A 16544-nucleotide genomic window follows, 5' to 3' on the forward strand; every position below is an offset into this window, starting at 1 on the left:
AGTCATAAATATTCATTACAAGCCCCATCTAAAAGAACTATTAAGAAAAGATAACTCGTGCCCTATTTTTTCAGCATCCGATATGATGCTTTGAAAGCCTGTCGAGTGGTATGTTTTAAGTTCAGCGTCTGTAGGTGGTGATGAAATAGATGTTAAATGTAGTCCAATAAAATAAAAATTCTAATATTTCAATACAAGCATATATACATATGCTCGAAGCTTCACATCAGGCAAACAAAAAAAATGCAAGACTAGTTATAAGTATCAAATGCGAGTCAACATAAGTGTCGAATTTAATCTTTCAACATTCAGTTATTTTTGAACAAACTATTGAATATTTTCATTCAATAACCTTCCAAAGTTAGAATATTTATGATCGCTTTGTAGTAATTGTAGAAAAGATCCTATTTGAAAACTAGTACAAAAAGAAGTTCGGGCTTGAATTGGCGATACATACAAGTATTTATTCTTCCTTCATTAGAATTCTTTATCTAAATAAAATTAAGTAATTTTATTGTGGAAGTTGCTATTCAAACGAAAAAATAAAGATTGGAACTTCAGAGTAAAAAGATGCAATTCACAACTTGCACGTTTTAAAAGATTCAGTTAATGATCTCAAATATGTATTCACTTGCGATTATAGAAAGGAAGATGAAAGGAATAACGATGTTTTATTTTATAGATTGGAATCAAGATGAATTAAAATAACATAACGTTAGATGATATTCTAAGAGGAAATTTGAATTTCTATTTGCCTTCGAACTCGCGCAATTCTACTTTGTTTGCGGAAAATTACCATTCTCAAGCATTTTTTTCATTCAATTCCAGAAAAATGAATTTAGAGAGATTTATATTTCAATATAAATCCCATGACTTTAAAAATAGACTAGAAACAAGTTTCATTAAATCTAGAAATGTACACATTAAATTGTCTTGCTCAAATGAGTAAAAATTGCTTTTACTGCTGTGTGCAACTGAAGCGAATGAAAATTCAGTACATAAATTGCTCGAGTTTAGAGTTTCCAAATTCTGCCAAATAACTCAAGCGTAATTCATAAGAAATAATTTCAAATATTTGAATACAAAATACGAAAGCTTTATTTGCTAAATTTCTATACAGATATATGCAATGCAATGGTTAACAAGATTATTGCAGCAGTGAATGTAATGCATTTAAAATAAAAATTTAGTATATACTAAAGTAAAATATCAAAAGCAATTTTACATTAACTAGGCATACATGCATTCAGGCAGTTTAAGTAAAACATTCAATTTTTATTCATATGCTCCAACTTAAAATTAAATAGCACATGTATGAATTTTTAATGAAAAACTAACATTTCCATCGATGATTAATAAAAACATAGCATGAACGGAGGGAAAAAAATCACAACACATCTTTACAAATTACTACATAATGGATAACGGAATTTTTTTTATTTAGAATTTTTAAATGTATAATGCATATTTAAGATTTTATTAATATTTAACATTATACCATAATATTTAACATTTCATTAAATTAGGAAGAATGTTTCGTGCAAATTTTATTCAGTAGAAACTTTGAATTCAAAATTCCTAACTTTCCCCTAATCATAATTGGAAAACGAAAATTAAAAATTAAACTATACCATTTACCATTCATTTCATCCATTCGCTATTCTAGAAATAAAACGATATTCCGACAATCTATCCCCATACAATTTCTCTTAAAAAAGCATTCTGATCACCATGGTGATCAGGCACGGTGATCAAATGCTTTTGAAGAGGACAAGAATATTTCCATTGGTTGGCCGGCCGAACCAGTCAAAATATCCTTTGTCCGCGGATAAAGATTTACAGAAAATTTAGAGCCAAAATGTAAAATATATTTAAAATTCACGATTTAAAATTTTCTATTGATATTGCTAAATTTTATTTTAAATTTAATAAAAAGATTAGTTTTTAAAAATATTTATAAATGGATGCAATGAATAGACAAAGGTAAAATCTCTGAAACTTAAACTAAATTAATTCTTTGCATATATTTTTAAAATTTTAACTTAAGAACAATTAAAGGCTAGAAATTAAGATGAAGATAATGCATGCAAAATAAATCTTGCAATATAAAAATTGTTCTCAAACATTCAAATTAGAAATTTGTTTAAAGACATTTCATATTCAATTAATACTTCTATGCAATTATAATTTATTTTTCAAAACTCGGGATTCTTTCATGTGTTCCAATACAAGATAACTGCAATATTTTCAACCTTATTTCAAACGATTAGAAAAACCAATATATTTGTTAACAATGCATCTTCCTACATCGTATACATAAGACAGAAACATTTTTCCTTGAAGGAATATTCCATACATTAATCAAACACAAGTACATATTAAACGCCACATATTAATAAACTTGTAGATTGAAGCTCTGATTATCGAGATTTCGAGATTGATAACTAAGGGAAATTTAATGAAATTCATTTACATAATTGATACTAGCATTACAGAGATCAAAATCCAAATTTCGTTATAGATACAGGAATGAAACACCTATTCGAATATGAAGGATTCTTTTATAATCGTCATTCAAAATCACAAAATGAAGATTTAGAAATAAACAAGGTCAAGAAATGGCTTCAGTTACAACGAAGTGGTTCAGTTTTCTTTATAAAATTGGTTTGTAAATGGAAAGAAATTCTGCCGATATAATAGAAAGATTACAGTAATGAAAATCCAAGATTTTTAAAGTTGTATAGTGGCAATCTGTCATGTCAAACAATTCTTATCAAATTTAGTAATAACAAATATGTTCTCAAATGCAATTTATATTATTATTTGCGAAAATTAAATCTAGGTTTTGTTACAAATTTGTTATACCGCTGTTTTTATAATATCCGTTTCTTCCATTGAGTCAATTAGTTCCGTTTGAAATTTGCTTCTGAACATATTGATAATATAAAAATTCAAATATAGTCTTCGTCCGTAATTGAACTGTGCAGCATCCGCACTCCAATATGCGCTTGATGAAGGGTCCAGGTATTGTCTTATTCCAGGATCACATCGACGAAGGCGTATTCTTAACAGACACCTGAAGGGAATATTAAATATTTTAAATCAATTCAATTTCAATACCAATTCCATTGAATGTCAAATATCATTAATATTTCTCATAAAGTGTAATCCAAGAATATGATTATAGTTGAATAAATTGCCTATTTAATCTTTTTAAAGTTCATACCAAGAATTAAATCCTAATAAAGCTATTTGCACTATTTTAATTGCACTTTTAGAATTTATCTAAATATTTAAGTTATTTATCATAGTAAAAAGCCTTTTCCTGAAAGTTTCGAGTATGTATTATTTAAGATAAACTGTGATGACTAATAACTTTGCTTAATGAAGGATTAATAAACGTTTCTTCGCCAACCACCCTTAAAATACTCTCCAAATGGACGTCTTATATACAGATACAATGAAATGTCGCTTGAAAAGCATTTAGTTTTCATTCTGTGGGCAGAAACCAAAATATTGGGATTTTCACATTAGACTCTTGAAAAAACAATGTAATTAATGCCCTTACCAAGATAATATATTATTAAAAATAAGGAATCATTGAGAAGAGGAAATTGAAAGTCAATAGCAAATAATTTTATGATCCTTGAAAATAAGTTAATCCGGAAATAAAAAGATTTAAAAGAAACGCAATTACCCAACATTTCACGTTCTGTCACTGTACGTGAAGCGGCTTATAGCAGAGCAACATTTTAGTGGTGAGGAGGACTTGCAGAAGGCTGTCACATGGTAGATTCATTCTCAATAGACCGATTTCTACAGACACTATAGTTGCAGAAGTTGATCTCGGAATGGCAAGCGTTTCAAATTCGACGATTCCCATATTGAGAAATAACTGGATATGCTGCTTCTGTTTTGCTGGATATTTACAGATGATTGTGGTTTGTCTCCTTGCAGCTTACTGGAAATTTGCCTTCTACAAGAATAAAAATGATTAGAAAATGTCATGTTCATGCTATTTAATTTGATTAAGAATTCGAATGTATACTTAGATTTCCAATATTTTTACGTCATCAGTAGTGAGTATTTCATAGCATCCAGCTTAGTTGATGTCAGATCAGAGCATGTGTGGAGCCAAGAAAGCAGTATCTTCTGGTGATAAGTGATAAACCTGTAGTCAGCAAAAGATCATGACTATAGATCAAAACCTATTCGGAATTATGTTTAAAAAATATTAAGTTATAAGAGGTAATAAGTCAAATTATAAACCTATTTTACATTCGTAAAGTAGGTTATTTAATGATCAAATGTATGAATGAATATATCCTATATTCATTTCCGTATGACAATTACCGAAATTCTTGCAACATGCCGATATCGCTTCAGAATCATTCAGGTAACTTTCTTCTGTTGAGAAATAGCTGGAAAGCCCGCTTCTGTCTTAATAGAAGCTTCCACATAAATTATATGTAGTTTGCCTCCGCATGGCTTCAGAAAACTTGCTTTCTAGAAAAAAATATTTGAAAATGCCATGGCGTTTCGATTATTTCAAGTAATTAATAAGATTATGCATTGATTGTATTTCAAATAATTCAGTAACTGAAATTTAGCAATGCAAGTATATAGTCATTTTTGGCGACTATTTTATAATATGCAGCATAAATGGCGTCAATTCCAAAGCTATATGGAATCACGAAATCCTTATTACTTCATGGATGGATAACATGTCTTGATTCAGAAAAAGACATTTAATATAAGCAGTAGGTACTCCAAATTTTATATATCTATAAAAGCAAAATGATGTACATTGATTATTAAATTGCAACTTTACCAAATTCTATCTATATTTTGGTACGACTATTATCAGTTCTTGCAACTTACCGTTATCTCTACGATACCATTCCGAGAAAATAAATTTCTCGATCACCCAGATTGCTGGTAGAGAATTTGTCAGAAACTGAAGTAGTCGCTACAAATGAACATTGAAATATCGTCATTAAGAATTTTATTTAATCAGGTGTACATGCATTGACATAATTAAAAATAAAAAAAGCAAAGTACACAAGAATTCATTTCTTTTGAAGCTATCAAACGCTGGCAGCATTTTAAATATATTTGTAAAAAGATCTAAACTTGTTATTGATCATACTAATGTGTTGGTTCGAGAATCTTTCGTGAGCTATGCAAATGTTTAAAAACATAAGTTTTGCATTCAATTAAAATACAGTCGATAACTGTCTAATGAAGATCGCTGTACAGTTTCTCCACCAATCTTCATTAAATGCTCTTCAAATAAAAGCCATCATAAAGCGATAAAATTAAATTTCGTTTGAAAAACATTCATTTATTTTATGTAAGAATCCAACTGAAATTTTGTTCATTGAGGTATTGAGACACTCGGGAAAGCGTTTTATACTTATTAGTTGCATATATATTATATCTAATTAGGAGTAATAATTTGTAAAAAATCCATTTTTAATCCTAACAGTAAAATGCTTATTCAGAAAATCAGATCCTCTATATCCAAAAGCTTAATGAAACAAAATTACCTGGAAATATTTCTTGTTCTATTTCTGCACATTAAAAAGGTTTCTGGCCTGGCAACATTTTACTTGTGACGAGGAGACATGCAAAAGGCTGTCGCATGTTGATTCCATGCTCTGGCGATTGATTTGTTCGGTCCCTCTACTCACGAAAGATGATCTCGGGATGGCACGCGCTTCAGTTCCTCTGCTTTTCTATTTTCAGAAATAGCTAGAAATTATGCATCCGTTTTAATAGATGTTGACGAGTAATTATGGTTTGCCTCCTTGCAGTTCAATGTTTTCTGGAAAATCAAATAAAATGGTTAGAGAATGTCATTTTTGTGATTTCAATATTATAAATAAGAAACGAAAGGATACTTGATTTTCCAACATTTCAATGTCATCTGCAGTGAGCATTTCACAACATACATCGCAATAGATGTCGGTTCATAATAAGTGTGGTAACGGAGACAGCAATCTCACTTTTAGTGTAAATGGGGACCCTTTATTGAACAAAAGGTTACTATGCATCAAAATCTAATCCAACCTACATATAAATATTATAAAAAATACAAAGTTTAATTATATAATAACCTACTTCACATTCGTCAAGTTATTTAATAATGAAATGAATAATTATATTCTATATTCATTTTGATATGATAATTATCAAAATTCTTGCAACTTACCTCAATTATTCTGAAGGATATCAGTAACATTAACCAAGTCTTATTACGTTGATAAATAATTGTAAATTCTGCTTCTGTTTTGATAGATAGTTTCAAGTAGTAATGGTTTGCTTCCTAATTTAAGAGAAATTTTTTAGAAAAATATTTGTGAATACCATGGTCTTTTGGTTATTTCAGATAATTAATATAACTATTAATTCAGAAACTAACTATATACATGCGTTGCCAAAATGGGTCATTTTAGTGAGTATTCCATCACATTCAGCAAGAATGCCGTCAATTTTGGACATATGTGGAATCTCGAAAGTTAATTACTTCATGGGTGGATAGTACGTCTTTATTCAGAAAAACAAGTTTAATATAGACAGCATGTGTTCCAATTTGTATATACCTATAAAAATATAAAGTGTACATTGTTAGCTACAATTTAATAGTTAAAACCTCTATTTTGGCATGACAATTATAAATTTTTGTAGCTTATATTTATCTCTTCGATACTATATTGAGAAGAAGTTTCCATATCATCCAGATTGCTGCCGAATATGTGTCAGATATTGAAGAGTCACTCTACAAATGGACATGGGCACATCTCCAATAAGAACAGAAATCTTATTCCATTATTTAAATCGGATATACATGCAATAAACACAATAACATTTTTTGGAAGTTAACAGCAATTTAATTCCCAATTGATAATCAAACTACTCTCAGTATTTTAAATGCATTTGTAACATGTTAAAATAGTTTTATTTATCCTAGTGTTAGTTTCTCAATCTTACGAAGGGTATGCAAGCGTATTATTTTAATGACAAATGTTGCCATCAATTTATTAATCCTCCTTTTAACAATCATTGATTATACTGAAGATTACAGTACAGTTTTCCCTCCGAGCGCCATCAAATATCCTCCAAATAGAAACCAGCGTATAGTGATAAAATGAAGTTACGCTTGAAAAACATTCAATTTTCATTCTGTCAGACGACAGTTGAACTGTTGTGGTTTGACATATTTAGACGTTATAAAAACACTGCTTTGTGATCATAATGACCTACATATACACATCTCATTAGGACTAATAGAGGATTGGAGATATTTTTTTTCAAACCAATAGTAAAATATTTCATTCATCCAGAAAAATTCTAGGAAAGGCAAAGACTTTAAAGAAAGAAATTTACCTGGAAAAATTTCTTGTCCTCTTTTAGCACTTCAAATGGTTCCATCCAAGGTAGGCAACATTTTCCTGGTGAAGACATTCAGAAGGCCTTTGCATGCTGGCTCCATTTTCAGGCGATTCATTTATTTTATTCTTGCATTTGCAGAAGTTGATCTCAGAATGGCAAGAGATTAAATTTCAGATATTTACGTTGAGAAGTAGCTGGAAATGTTACATCCGTTTTGATAGACGTTTCCAGGTAATTGTGATTTGCAACTTTATTAGCTTATGGGAACCTGCTTTCTAGAAAAATAGAACGATTAGAGAATGTCGTTTTTTGAAATTTTAGTATTATAATTAAGAAGCCTACTATACTTGTATTTCAATATGTTGATCATCTGTAGTGAGTATTTCTCTGCATCCAATATACTTGATGTCGGTTCAGTTCATGGGGGGGGCCAAGGAACCCTTTTTCATGGCGATTGGTATTCAGCAAAAAGGTCATTACTATAGGTCGTCAATTTTCTAACCTATGCATACTTAATGTGCACATTAGTAATGTTGCAATTTAATTATCAGATTGAATGCTTATATTCTATAATCTGGCATGATAATTGTCAAAATTCGTTTAACTTACCGTTATCTTCTATAGCATTCTGAGAAAGTTTCCTAATCGTCCAATTGCAAGTAGAGAGAATTTGTGACAAACCGAAACAGCAGTCATTCCATAGACTAAGATTGAGGGATGTGTCATTGTTCCTATTATTAGCATCTAATGTATTCGACAATAAATTCACATAATTCGACAGAAACCTTCCGGTATAAGTGAAACATTTTAAGTTTAAGGTAACTCCAAGTTTGTTATATTTACTCGCCTAATTCACCTTTTGCTTGTACCAGCTACTACTAAACAGAAAAGTCGTAATGATGCTCTGTTGCAGCAGACAATACCAAGTATCGCCTATGTAATTGTGGCAATGTCACCGCTAAAAGGCCGCTTCTGCTAAATATCCAGACATTACGAACACTTCTTCCGTACTCAATCAGCATATCAAAAGTATAGATTTCTACGGAATTCTGAAAACTTGGAAACGATTCAAGAAATTACGTTAATCTTTCCAATACGGCATCTATTCAAGCTATGGTGGCGAATCTTACGAAATCAATTTCGGTTAGAATTTTTGAACTATAGTTTTTAAGCCGAATTTATTCTTATGAAATCGTCTGCTCATTTTTAAGGCGACTGTTTCTATCGTTAATAAGTTAAAAAAATACAAAATTTTATAACTTATTCACTCAGTTTGTTATGAACAAGTTTACTCTTAAATAAAATATATTCAAGACAACAATATTTTCCTCAAGTTTTTTTAGCATATCTATTCCTTCTCATAATGCGTTTAGCATATCTAAATAGAAAACTATAAAGATTGATTCAAAATTGTTCAAATCGTTCAATTGAAATGAATAATTTCATTTTGAAACACTTAATTTATCCCGAATGCTTCATCCAACACATTTCTTAAAATTCAATCCTAGCTCTATTTTTGCCGATTTCTCCAGATCATTCAATTGCAATTTAAATATGTTCATATTAAAAATAAATTTGCATTTAAATTTTTTTGTTTACTTGCAACATGAAAAATAAAAACAAAATAAGTTCAAAACTAGCGAAATATTTCATCAAGTAGGCTGAACTATTTTATTAAAAAGATAGTCGCATCTTAAATATTTGTACATTTTTTTATGGCAGATTGAGATAGAATAGAGCCAGACTCTGTGAGATAACGGATGAATTGTTACTTCAACTATAAGAATGATGAATAGGATGATTCAATTGCATGGAATAGCAAAACATTGAGGCTGACTGGATTAAAACTTACATTATAGGCAGTAGAGGGAAATTCTCTCCGAGAGTAAAAGAAAGACCAGAAAGTGCGAATGACTTCAGAACATTTCGAAAAAATTGTATAGAAATAGGTCATGGAAATGCAATTAGTAAATTTCTGAATATTAAAAATTCCTAATTAATTTTTGAAGGAAATAAAACATTAACTTTTTAATTAAAGATTTAGAAGTTTTGAAATGAATCTATGGTTAATTCTTAATCAACTACCCTTTTTATAAGGTCTGGTTAAGCAAACGTATTCGAAGAAATTAGATATTTAAAGATTCCTATTAGACATTTCATAGAATTTAAATTTAAGAGTTGGGAAGGATTTTTTTTATTAAGCTCTACCACGAAGAAAATATAAGGAATATCACCAGTAAAGTCGCAAGAATTTTATAAAAATTTTATTTTATTCAATCCACTGAAGGATTAAGTGCTGTGTGTGTTCTTCTCATACTATAAAGAAATTTCGAATTATCCGTCGGAATCAAAATGAATTACGAAAGTTGACTAATATGATTCCAATTCAGATTGATTCTATGAAACACCGTCACAAAAAGGACCTCGACAATTAAATCTAAAAACTTCCTCACAGTTTCCAAAACCTATAAATTAGTGAAATTCAAATACAAAAGTGCGTTTAATATTAACAAAAGTAAAATTTTTATTATTTAAAATTCAGTTAATTTTAAAACTGAGTAGACATTCTGTTCTTCCATTATTCCCAATGGCTACTGGCGTTTTAAATTCTTAACCGATGCCCCATTGTTTCGTCCTTTTTTCCTTCCAAGACCAAAATATTCTTCACGAAGATTAATTTTCTAAGTTGCTTTCCTTTAAAATTCTAATTTCCAGAAATTAATTCAATAATTCTTACAAAATCTCGCACACAAATTTCCTACACCGCCTCCATACGACGACTCCACAGTCTCGTACACACGATTCCACATTTCTCGCACTCATTACCCACGCCACCAAACAACGACACGATTCCACATTTCTCGCACTCATTACCCACGCCACCAAACAACGACACGATTCCACAGTTCTCGCACTCATTACCCACGCCACCAAACAACGACACGATTCCACAGTTCTCCCACTCATTACCCACGCCACCAAACAACGACACGATTCCACAGTTCTCCCACTCATTACCCACGCCACCAAACAACGACACGATTCCATAGTTCTCCCACTCATTACCCACGCCACCAAACAACGACACGATTCCACAGTTCTCCCACTCATTACCCACGCCACCAAACAACGACACGATTCCACAGTTCTCCCACTCATTACCCACGCCACCAAACAACGACACGATTCCACAGTTCTCGCACTCATTACCCACGCCACCAAACAACGACACGATTCCACAGTTCTCGCACTCATTACCCACGCCACCAAACAACGACACGATTCCACAGTTCTTGCACTCATTACCCACGCCACCAAACAACGACACGATTCCACAGTTCTCGCACTCATTACCCACGCCACCAAACAACGACACGATTCCACAGTTCTCGCACTCATTATCCACGCCACCAAACAACGACACGATTCCACAGTTCTCGCACTCATTATCCACGCCACCAAACAACGACACGATTCCACAGTTCTCGCACTCATTACCCACGCCACCAAACAACGACACGATTCCACAGTTCTCGCACTCATTACCCACGCCACCAAACAACGACACGATTCCACAGTTCTCGCACTCATTACCCACGCCACCAAACAACGACACGATTCCACAGTTCTCGCACTCATTACCCACGCCTCCAAACAACGACACGATTCCACAGTTCTCGCACTCGTTACCCACGCCACCAAACAACGACACGATTCCACAGTTCTCGCACTCGTTACCCACGCCACCAAACCCGACACGATTCCACAGCTCACGCACACCCAACAAAAAGCTCAGAATCCTCGCATTCATTACCTAAGCCACCAAACCTAACACGATTTCACATTTCTCACGCCGGCACCCCCACACAACCAGTCCTCGGCTTTCACATGCATTTCTCACTCATAATTGCATACAATATCCAATTACGCGATAAGCGATTATCAGACATTTTTGCTACCAGGCCCACACCACAACTTTTGAGTATGAGCAATTAATCCACAGCGCTTTCGCACCACATTACAATAGAGTCGGGACTAGCATTGTACTTGCCTACTATGATCTCGCACGGTTTCTGTTTCACATACAACTATCTCTTAAGTATATTGATTTAACTCCATCCATCGCATGTCAATATATATCAATGCAATATTTCCCATTCACATAATGCACCTCTCAATCTGAGGATAAAATGCATCCTACAGCCCAAGTTCGAAAAATATTTCTATGAACATTTTATGCCCAAATCGATTACATAAAATGTTCAAAAACCAAGGGTCGATATTCCTAGTTTTGATGAGATATCGAGTTAAAGCAGGCTAATAGTAATGCAGGATTTGCGATTTATTCAACAGCCATAATTTTGTAGATTCCATGCAAAAACTTCCAACATTCTGCTTAACTCACCAATTTATAAATTTAAAACATTCCCATAATCGGGACAAATACTGACAGCTGTCAAAACCGGGTCATGCACTTTGATAGCTTCGTTGGTTACAATAAAGGTGCATTCTGAAAAGGTGGATTACGTTTAATTTGTATCAAGTCTAAATACGATTTCTAAATGTGAAAGCGATATTTGGATGCACGAATCTAGTTTTATTGCATCTTTAGTTTCTATGATTTGATATTAAAAAATTACCAAAAAGTGAATACAAGATCAAATATATTTTCTCTAAATTTCAACAAATTAAGTTTATAGTTAACCTAAGGGAGCTGATTTCAAATCAGACACTGTTAAATTGAAATACACTTCGATTGAAATGTTAAATTGCTCATGTAATAGCATATCATAAAATTGGCCGTTTGGATACATAAAGATAGATATTCCTTAAGTCAGCAGTAAGTATACGGCACTAGTAAAATATAGAATGTTAATATAATATAGATTTGTTCGATTAATGGGAACCAATACGTAGGACTTTAAACCATTTCGCATATAAGAAGACTCACATGTACATCGAATGAATTTTTAACTCAGAGTTTACAGGCAGAATTGATAACCGAATAAAAAATTCTGAACAATTTCTCGATAAAAAATTAATTGATGAGCCAAACATTTATTTTGAATGCATAACTACGATGCACGAAAGATACTTCGTTGAACATCAAACATTTGTAAACGAATTTCTGCATTTTTCAGAAGAGTTCTAAATAATGTTATCCATCATTTGGAGTTACAATGGAAGCAATCATTTCAAAAATATATTAGCAGCCAAAAATGTTGATTATATTAAATATCATTTCTAATGTGCAGATTTTGATAATCCAATTTTTATCATTTTAATCGATACATTTTAAACTTGGTATAAATCACAAGTTTACGATATCATAGCACCTTTTGAATCTTTGTCCATAATTTGTAAAGACTTCGGGTTCCAAGGTTACGCTTGATGAAACTTCAGAATCGTCCAGTTTTGTTGCAATCACTTCGGTCTAAACATTTTAAAAGACACCTAAAATGAGAAAAAAAAATTAAAATAGAATACATCTATCAATGATATGAAATAGTAGAGAAAAGAGCTTTAGATTCAGGAAAACAAGTTGCTCAAGAATTTTTAAAGATCATAAAATTATGAAACCATTTTTCCCACTGGATCTTGAGTGGTGCAATCTATTAACCCTTCGCTCACAATGTTTGACAAGTTCCTCTATTAACAGTATTTAGAATTTAAAACAAAAATGTTCTCCAAACGGACTTTATAATAAAAAAAAAATGAAGCTTTGCATTAAAAAAAATACGATTTTAGTTATGGATTGTTATATTTTAACTTTTATTTATTATAAATTTACGAGTGAGAAATTATAGTAACAAAATAATTTTAATGGAATGCGTGATAACTAGTTATTACGCAAACGAAATATGAAAAATTACACATTTTGAATTACTAAGAGTAATATGTGATTTCTACAGAGAGAAAGTTTTATAGATTGCTCCATTCTCAAGGAGTCGATATCTATATAAAGAAGTCGATCTCCGAGTATGACAAGAATTTCAATTCCGATTGATCTTGTGCCTAATTGTAACGTAAAATGCTGCATCCATTTTAATAAAGTATTTTTTAGCTTCATTACTTTATTAGACCTTCGGGAAATTTGCTGTTTTGAACGAACAAAATAAATTTGTATCCAAATATCCATGTTGTTTTAGAAAATTTACAATTCAAAAACTTAACATGCCCTTGAATTCCTGATGTTTTGATGTCATTGACAGATAATTACGCACATTCAACATCCTTAGTGTAAATTGCCGAGGTACGCAGAACCAAGAAAACAGTTGTCCTTGTGGTGGACGAAAAGTCTTCATTCAGTAAGATGCACTTGTATAGGTCCCAAGTTATTCAATCTATGAATATAATAAAACTAATATTTTTAAGTTTAAATTACGCATGAATGAAGACAAATGATTATACCCTGTCTTCATTTCAGTATAACAATCACCAAAATTCTCGAACGCCGTTATTCGTTTCAGTACCATTCTGAGAAAATACGTCCTGATCAACAAAATTATTACAATTGACTTGTCAGGAGCTGATTAGTCACTCTACAGAGGGAAAATGGCGATTTACTTTTATGTAAATATCATTACAATGTATCGTCTACAATGTTGCTACTTTACTCTCAAATGGAGGTGAATTTGCTTTATTGAATATGAACGTTGAATTTCACTTGATTTAAAAGAATTGAATCCCAGAAGCTTTCTGCTGTTAGTAAAACCGTGTAAAGGGAAGGTAACTTCACGTTCCTATGGACATTACACAACTTGGTTAAATTCATTGTTTTGGCGTTTAAAAGTAATTTTAGAGGAGCATGTTCAAGGTAGAGAGCCCAAGTATTCCTCAAAAACTGTCCTCGTCGTCTTTGTCCATTAGTAGAAGACAACTTAAGAAACAATCGTAGTTTTTCATCTACCGCACTAAATCATATATAGTCTATACAGTTTGGGTTTCTAAACAGTGAGACGATTTGCGAGACTAAACAGTGAAAATGCGAGTATTTCTCCCGTTCTCAATCAACGTACCAGATGTTGAGATACGAATGCATTTTAAAAAGGTTTTAAAACTTAATAGATAAGAGAATTGTCAGAAGTGATGAATTTCCAAATGAGTAAGAATGCCTGCATAATAAGAAAAGAGAAATATACTAGAACTTAAACATCTCTTCAATAAAATTATTTAAAAAAATTACAGGCGAATTAAAAATTTTAATTATCCTATACATAATTTTTAAAATTTAATCTTATTCATCGTCCTAGTTAAAATTGCTGATTTTTTTAGACCCATTTAAAGAAGTTCGTGAAAGCAGAAAATATCCCATGTCCATTTTGTTTACTGAGAACGAATCTGGTTTCAAATGTAGGTAAGTAAATAAAATTGCAGTTCTTTTCAAAAGACTTGCTTTTGCTCCATAACTATATTTCTCCAACTATTGATTTAATACCCTCTCCTGTTGAATCAAGATTCGTGAATTTTATTCATGTTGTACTCAAATGTATCACTTGCATCCTTTTAATAAGTCGAATTCAAAATTTGAGCAAAATCGAGTGAAGAAAGTTGTAGACCATATCAAATTAGGGCGACCATATATTAAATCGTCTTTAATTACATTTTGAACTTGATACTCAACTACCAGGTTTTACAAACTATTAACTGGATTTTGGATATTTCTCCAATTTACTTTATAAGCTACGAATTCCAGAATACGCTTGATAAAAGGTGCAAGATGATAGTCATGTCGTTATATTCACTTCTACGTGTTAGCAGGTATCTGAAAAAATTTAATATTTCAATTAGAACAAATATGAATAGATCTATGAAGAATGATAAAATGCAAAGCGCAAAATTAAATTTTGCTTTTTAAACTTGAGAAAATAATTCTAAAATAAGAATTGAAATTAAATTACATTATTTAATCAGACAAATATGCATTCAACTCCCTAGTTAAATTAAAAAAAAATCCACTTCTCTGCTGGTAATCACACTTACTGGTGTTTAAATATATTTTTAAAACAATTTATCTAACATGTCTTGCTGAAGTGTTGGCTTCTAAATGTTTCTTGGACTGTCCAAGTATTTATTTTAATTACAAAAGTTGAAATTAAGTCAATAATCCTCCATTTAATATTCTGTTATTCTCAATATTAAATTAAAATACTCACTGCCATCTGTCGTCAGCTGTCGTTCAAATTCAGACCATCATGTAGTGACAAAATGAAATTTCGTTTGAAAAACATTCCACTTTCATTCTGTAAGAGAGTAAGTGGAATTTTGTGGATTGTCATAGTTAGATGGTTGAAAAAAATTGTTTTGTGATCTTAATGAACTAGATGTACATCTCATTAGAACTAATATAGGATTTAAAAAAAGCTTTAAAAAAACAAACTATAAAATATTTCATTCGTTCAGTCAGAAAATAAGTTTGCCGAAAGTAAAAGAATCAAAATTACCTGGAAACATGTCTTATTTCAATACAGTAGAAAGTTCTTGGCAGGACAAAAGTTTCATTTTGAGAACGACGACTTGCAAAAAGCTTTCATATGCTGGCTGTTTCGTAGGCGATTGATTTATTTAATCCTTACTTGTACAGAATTTGACCTCCGAATGGCACGTGCTGCAGTACCACCGATTACAACATTGACAAATTGCTGGATATGCTGCTTCTGTTTTGATAAAGGTTTACAAATAATAATGTTCTTCCCCTTACAGATAAGGGGAAATTTGCCTTCTATAAGACAAAAAAAAAAAAGCGATTAAAGAATGTTATTTCTACAATTTTAGTATTATAAAAAAGGAACCGACTATACTTGGATTTAATATTTTGATGTCATCTGTAGCGAGTATTTCATAACATCCAGCTCAGTACATGCCAGTTCAGAACACGTGTGGAACCGAGAAAGCAGTCTCACTTCTGGTGGAGTGTGGTAAGGCTTTATTCAGCAAGAGATGGCTATAGATCAAAACTTATTCCAATCTATACAATACTTAATATAAAAATAGAAAATCGGTTAAATTATTAATCTACATTACGAATGTATTAAGTTATTAAATAAAATGAATAATATCCTATAATCATTTTGGTATGACAATTATCAAAATTTTTGCAACTTACCGATATCGCTTCGGAATCAATGAGGAAACTTTCCAAGCCTTAT

The 16544-nt window shown here is 31.6% G+C and overlaps 2 long non-coding RNA genes across 6 annotated transcripts; both read right to left on the reverse strand.

Moving 5' to 3' along the window:
* Positions 1-2358: 2358 nt before the first annotated feature.
* LOC129958781 (uncharacterized) lies at positions 2359-7777 on the reverse strand. Of its 5 annotated transcripts, none has more exons than XR_008783304.1 (9): positions 7390-7777; positions 6215-6328; positions 5917-6072; positions 5550-5827; positions 4882-4969; positions 4354-4506; positions 4070-4171; positions 3698-3976; positions 2359-3076 (listed from the first exon to the last, which is right to left on the reverse strand). It is a non-coding gene; the product is annotated as an uncharacterized LOC129958781 (long non-coding RNA). The 5 variants fall into 5 exon arrangements; XR_008783306.1 differs by having other exon boundaries at positions 5904-6072; XR_008783303.1 differs by having other exon boundaries at positions 5550-6072.
* Positions 7778-13580: 5803 nt separating this feature from the next.
* LOC129958993 (uncharacterized) lies at positions 13581-16062 on the reverse strand. Its single transcript, XR_008783367.1, has 3 exons — positions 15840-16062; positions 15552-15638; positions 13581-13739 (listed from the first exon to the last, which is right to left on the reverse strand). It is a non-coding gene; the product is annotated as an uncharacterized LOC129958993 (long non-coding RNA).
* Between the last annotated feature and the right edge of the window lie 482 nt (positions 16063-16544).

The sequence above is a fragment of the Argiope bruennichi genome, chromosome X1 (assembly GCF_947563725.1).
Source record: "Argiope bruennichi chromosome X1, qqArgBrue1.1, whole genome shotgun sequence".
In the NCBI taxonomy this organism is placed as follows: Eukaryota; Metazoa; Arthropoda; class Arachnida; order Araneae; family Araneidae; genus Argiope; species Argiope bruennichi.